This window comes from Pleurodeles waltl, unplaced genomic scaffold (genome assembly GCF_031143425.1).
Source record: "Pleurodeles waltl isolate 20211129_DDA unplaced genomic scaffold, aPleWal1.hap1.20221129 scaffold_67, whole genome shotgun sequence".
Taxonomy (NCBI): domain Eukaryota; kingdom Metazoa; phylum Chordata; class Amphibia; order Caudata; family Salamandridae; genus Pleurodeles; species Pleurodeles waltl.
In genome coordinates, this window is record NW_027150384.1 from 1,802,050 (window position 1) to 1,808,420 (window position 6,371).

General features: G+C 46.3%; 1 non-coding gene across 1 annotated transcript; it reads left to right on the top strand.

Annotated features, from left to right (window-relative positions):
- Nucleotides 1–1,132: 1,132 nt before the first annotated feature.
- Nucleotides 1,133–1,205, top strand: TRNAV-AAC (transfer RNA valine (anticodon AAC)). The gene has a single exon. It is a non-coding gene; the product is annotated as a tRNA-Val (tRNA).
- The last annotated feature ends 5,166 nt before the right edge of the window (nt 1,206–6,371 follow it).

Sequence of the window (6,371 nt, forward strand, 5' to 3'; positions counted from 1 at the left end):
TGCAGGCTTACTGATGTGGGCCCCCCCTCCCCTCTTTCTGTACCTATTTAAGCAGACATGGTGCTCCTGTTTTATTCATATCTGGGGTCCACCTCCTACCACTGGGTGCACCTGAGCTGTCATCCAATCACAACACACACAGCCAGAGTCAGCCTCACTGAAGCCAGCGCCTAGAATCCCACTTTAACAGCTGCTGGCGCCCCACCGATCTCATTCCACACGTGGCCTCTCTTGTGGGAGGTCGGGCGGTTCTCAAGTCTTACAACCACTCATTTGCATATTAACCCCATCACTAGACGTTGGAGCACTTACATGTGACGCAATGGTGACGTCATCGCAGCACATCACATACATTGTGTGGGAATCAGCGCAGAGAAAGAACAAACCGGGGGGCTTCAGCCCCAGATGGATTTAAAAAGCCACCTTGACTCGACTGTGCGACCTTTCACCCTCACAGGAAACAATCTGATGCTGGAAACGCGGCTGGGATGTCCCAACAGTGCAAGTGAGAGAAGAGACCCGAGTGACTGCCGTGGGCATCAGAGTGAGACCCCCGTGGAGAGTGTGAGGGAGTGTGAGACTGACACAGAGACGTGTGAGAGTGAAGCAGTGAGCATGTCACAGCTGTGAGGGGAAGACTGATGTCTCTACTGAGGGACTTCGTGATACAGGATTGTATTGTTCTCACGCCAGACAGGAAGCCTTGATCCCTGCACATTCCAGTTCACCAGTCACAAATGGTTTATACAGAATCTACTTGTGAGTGTGCAGAGCGAAGACCTCTCAGCAGTGCAGACACTGGTTAGTGATGGAGCTCAGTGAGAGATCCCTTCCTGAGACCTATCTGTGCATCAGTCACTGCTGAGTGATCAGTGAGAGATCCCTTCCCTGAGACCTCATATCTGTGCATCAGTCACTGCTGAGTGATCAGTCAGAGATCCCTTCCCTGAGACCTCTTATCTGTGCATCAGTCACTGCTGAGTGATCAGTCAGAGGCCTCTCTGTGCAGCATTCAGTTGTATGCACTGAGAGCCCTCCTGGGTGTGCAGAAAGCAGTGCACTGTATATACTGCACCAGCTTTACTTCCACCCACTTATCAGAGCTGAAGCTGCCTCAGTGCGTTTCATGTGGGTTTCCGTAGTGTAGTGGTTATCACGTTCGCCTAACACGCGAAAGGTCCCCGGTTCGAGACCGGGCGGAAACACACTTTTCTTTTCTGCTCTAACTCACAACAGCTGCTCCTTTTATTGTTCTAATGCGCTCTAGGACTCCATAGGACCCACATATAACATCATTTCTATTTACAATCTCTTTATACATTCAGCAGCTTCAGGGACAGACAGACATCGGGCTCTGTCCCTTTACAGTCAGACAGCAGGACAGCTGCTTCCATCACTCACAGGCACTGCACATGCTGCAGGCACTGCCACAGGCAGGCACCAGTCTTTACACAAACACAGACAGGAAATGTCCAGACTCTGAGCATAGAATCATAAAGCAAAAGTGACAACAACTGAGGGACCATCAGGGAAAGTCAGGCACTGGGAGTGAGTTAGAGTGAGACACTTAGACACCGGGAGTGAGTTATGAAAGTGTGAGAGGGTGAGAGACTCAAGCACTGAGAGAGTTAAGATGGTGTGAGAGACTGAGAGACTTAGGTACTAGGAGTGAGTTAAGAGAGGGTGAGAGACTCAAGCACTGAGAGTGAGTTAAGAGAGTGTGAGAAACTGAGAAACTCAGGCACTGAGGGGTATATTGATACTTTTTGATGCAAAATTGCACTAATGCAGTTTTGCATCAAAAGGTTTTGCACCGGCTTGCCCCATTCCTGAGCAGCAGCCGGGCGCCATATTTATGGAATGGCGCAAGTCGGTGCAAAGGGTGGGCTAGCATAAAAAAATGACGTTAGCTGAGTGGGGGTGGCGGTATAGAGGAGAAGGGAGTTTTGCACCAAAAAATAACGTTAGGCTGGTTAGAGGCAAAAAAAAATGCCTCTAACCAGCCTAGCGTCATTTTCTGATGGAAAACCATCCATACTACATGACTCCTGTCTTAGTAAAGAGAGGAGTCATGCACACCACCCCAACGTCCAGCAGAGGGGGCCAGGGTCCCCTGGGCATGGCCATTGCACCCTGTGCCATGCAGGGGACCCCAAGTTGGGCCCCCAATGGCACTTTAATAAAAAAAGAAAAATACCTAGTTATACTCACCCTACTTACCTGGGATGGGGTCCCCCATCCTCCGGTGTCCCTCTGGTGTGGGTGGGGGTGTTCCTGCCTGGGGCTTGAGGAGGGCGACCATGGAAATAGGTCCACAGGTTCCCTAATGCCTGGTCTGACCCAGGCATTAAATAATGGTGCAAAGCAAGCTTTGCACCATTATTTAGCCCCTCTTCCCACTGTGCGTCATTTTAGCACTGGGATAAAAATGGGGATATGGGGTTTGCACCATTTTTTAGATGGTACCGCCTACCTTGCATCTCATTAACGCAAGGTAGGTTCACGCATCTACAAAATGAGGCAAACTCCATTATTTTTACGTTAGACAGGTCTTACGTCAAAATATAAATATGGAGTTAGTTTTGCGCTGAATTTGAGTGAAAAAAAGATGCTAATTTGGTGCAAATCGAGTATAAATATGCCCCAAAAGTGAGTTAGGAGAGTATGACAGGGTGAGAGACTGGGCCATTGGGAATGAATTAAGAAAGAGTGAGAGATACAGTCACTGGGAGTGAGTTAAGAGAGTGTGAGACAGTGTGAGACAGGCTCAGAAAAGAGATATAGAGGTAAAGAAATGGAGCCTGTTACACCTGCAGAGTGAAGAGAGATGGAGGGATTTCTAATAAATGCATCTAAATATAATGTGCACGCACTGGTCTTACGTCATACAAGCTCCTTCCTTCATTCCTTGGAAGTCCCAGTTCACCAGTTGCAAGTGGTTTCTACTGGATCCTGATCAGCATAAGATCACTAGGACACTTACCTAAATGATTAAGCAACATTTTATGGTTCTAGAAAAATCACTGGAGACACAATTAGCCAGTTCCACTGCAACAGGAATCACATAGAATATACTTCATAAAAGGCAAGAATCTCCTACTGCAGCAAATGAATCTAGAAGAAACCACTTGTTACTGGTTAACTGGAATGTCCTCCATGATTTAAATTTGCCACTCTCCCCACCCTGTGAGCAGGAGTTTCTGGGGACAGCACTGATTACAAATACACACACCTTGTGTAGTCTCTATGACTGATTACAAATACACACACAGTGTGTAGTCTCCGGCACTGCTTACAAATTCACACACATTGTGTAGTCTCCAGGACTGATTACAAATACACACATTGTGAAGTCTCCAGGACTACTTACGAATGTAGATTTTCTTAGTAACTTATGACAGAAAGTCTTAATTTTATTAAAGACAAGGAGGCGAGTATTATGCTTACTAGTCTTGCTTTAGTTTCATAGCAGCAGTCAAGATAACAGAATAAACTACAAATCCCATCAGGCAACGAGAAGAGTAGCCAATTGGATGAAAAAACACAGTCCCCATAATGACCAATAGCATTCAAACACTAAGTATAGCATCTAGCTTGACTGCGAACAGTCCTCTTTTCTTGTGCGAGAAGTTGAATAGAAACATTAAACAAAGGTAAAATTGAAAGCACAATAGCAATGGTTCAAGAAAACGTGAATACATCTTGGCAAAAGTTTATAAACGTAGGTCGCAACAAGCTGGATGAAGGAGAATCTTGGAGTCCAGGCGAGACTGAAGCTGAAGAAGAAAAAGGCCCGAAGCTCCAGGATCAGATGACAGATCCTCAGGTGACAACTGTGGTTGTGCAGGACCCGCTGTTAGGGTGGGAAACAGAGAACGAGTTAAGTTTGAGTTGCGGTGAGATAATACTTGTCTCTGTGTCTTTAATAAAATTAAGACTTTCTCTCATAAATTACTAGGAAAATCTACATTTTATGGACAGACTGGAGACTCCTATTATGCTTCTTTAAAGCATATTAATTACTACTGAAGATGCAGCACGAACCGGTTTACAGCAGAAAGTATGGAAAACAGAATCATTAGACCAATCAGCCGATCGCAGTATACCCTGCAAACGGGAGCCCGCCCAAAAAGCTTTGGAAGCCATAGGTCCCCTCGCAGCGTGGGCACCAAAAATGGAAGCATCAATACCCGCAAGGGACATGACCCACTTAACTCAGCGAGCAAGCGTCGGGGAGGAAAAGGGCAGCCGGGAGTCAGAGGATGTTCTGAGATTGTCTGCATGCTGTTCATATTCTTACAAACATTGTGCCACAGAGAGATTAGGCTTATCAGGAAATACAGAAGTGAGGTTTGTTTTTGTACGTTTGTGGATTGTGAGAAGTAAACCTGTAGGAGAAAACTGTAGAGAAGTAATATCCAATGCTCTAACATCTGACAATCGTTTCATAGAAATAAGACACAACAACATTGTAAGATTTTGAGAGAGAGGGCATCATTATCTGGCCATGACAGAAACATTTCAAAACAACATTCACAACCCTAAAAGTATCGTATTTTGGAGTAGGAAGATTACAAAATGTTACTCCCTTTAATAGGCGACAGAGTAGTGGGTGTTCTCCTACTGGTTGCCCATTGATGAAAGATGGTTGATAGAAATGGCCGATCTGTGATGATTGATGGTACAGTATGTTTTTCCACTGCAGGCCTCAGCTACGAAAAAGGTAACAACATACGCTATATCCGCTGAAAGGGGATTGATACATTATCCCACACACCAGCTTCCCAGTAAGACCAAGCTGACTTGTAAGCCTTCGATGTTCCTGGGGCCCATGATTTCTGAATGTATTGTGAAGCCTCTGGAGGAATGCAGGGTTCAGATTCAGCAGACCTGCTAGTGTCCAAGCTGAAAGCCGGAGGGAATTGTCCAATACCAGATTGTGAGGACTGCCAGAAGGATTAGAAGGAGGATGGGAGAAGACGGGAGAAGAACTGGGAAGTCTATGGTCAGCCCCAGAAGCAAAGAGAACCAATCTTGAGACTGCCAAAAGGGAGCCACAAGGAAAAGGGTGGCTTGTTGATGTCTGACTTGAGCGAGTATCCTATTTATCATTGTGTTGCTAAATGGCCCTCTCTGAATGTCACCCTATACGTTTTGCCTTCCTCCTCTTTTTCTGACCTAGTTTTTGTTGGCTTTAGGACTCTGGGCACTTTGCCACTGCTAACCAGTGCTAAAGTGCATGTGCTCTCTGCCTAAAACCTGGTAACATTGGCTCATATTCAGTTGACGTATTTAATTTACCTATGAGTCCCTAGCAAAGTGCAGTAGATGTACCCAGGGCAAGTAAATTAAATGCTACTACTGGGCCTGCAGCTTTGATTGCACCACCCACCTAAGTAGCCCCTTAACCATGTCTCAGGTCTGCCATTGCCAGGCCTTTGTGTGCAGTGTCACTGCCACTTCGATTTGGCGTTTAAAACTATTTGCCAGGCCGTAAATTCCCCTTTTCATAAATATGTCACCCTTAAGGTAGGCCCTAGGTAACCCATGGGGCAGGGTGCTATGTAAGTAAAAGGCAGGACAAGTACTTATAAGTTGTACATGTCCTGGTAGTGAAAAACTCCCAAAGTCATTTTTCACTACTGTGAAGCTTGCACCTTTCATAGGATATCTAAGAGGAGTAGCTTTGTCATATTTGGTATGCTTGGAATGGTAGTGAGAAATCCTACTTACTGGTGAAGTTGGATTTTACATTACTGTTTTAGAAATGCCACTTTTAGAAAGTGGGCATTTCTATGCCCTCATTGCCATCTGTGCCTTACAGCCTGCCTCCAATCCCAGTGCCCTCTGTGCTGGTTGGCAGCTCCCCCTGTGCATTCCACCCAAACAGCCATAAACACAGGACACTCAGCTGCATCTGCATTCAGCTGCTTACAGATGGGTTCCCCTGGGCAGGAAGGGTGGAGGGGCTCTCTCTTACACTTCAAAGGCCAGAGGCCTGCCCTCACACAAAGGACTGATAACCCCCACAGGGCTCCTGCCAGGCAGGCCTGGGTTGAAACTTCAAAAACACTCTTTAAAGTTTCCTCCACTCAAAGGAACTTTTAGGTGTATATACTGGGTCTGTGACCCCACTAAATCAGAAACTTCTGGGCCTACAAGTGTACTCTGCCAGAGGGACTGCCTGGCTGCACAAAAAACTCATCTGGACTGCTTTGCATGAAGGACTACTTGTAGGAGGCTGGACTGGCTTGTAGTGAGTACCAAGGGGTACTTACACCTTGCACCAGGCCCAGGTATCCCTTATTAGTGTAGAGGGGTGTCTAGCAGCTTAGGCTGATAGAAAAGGTAGCTTAGCAGAGCACCTTAGG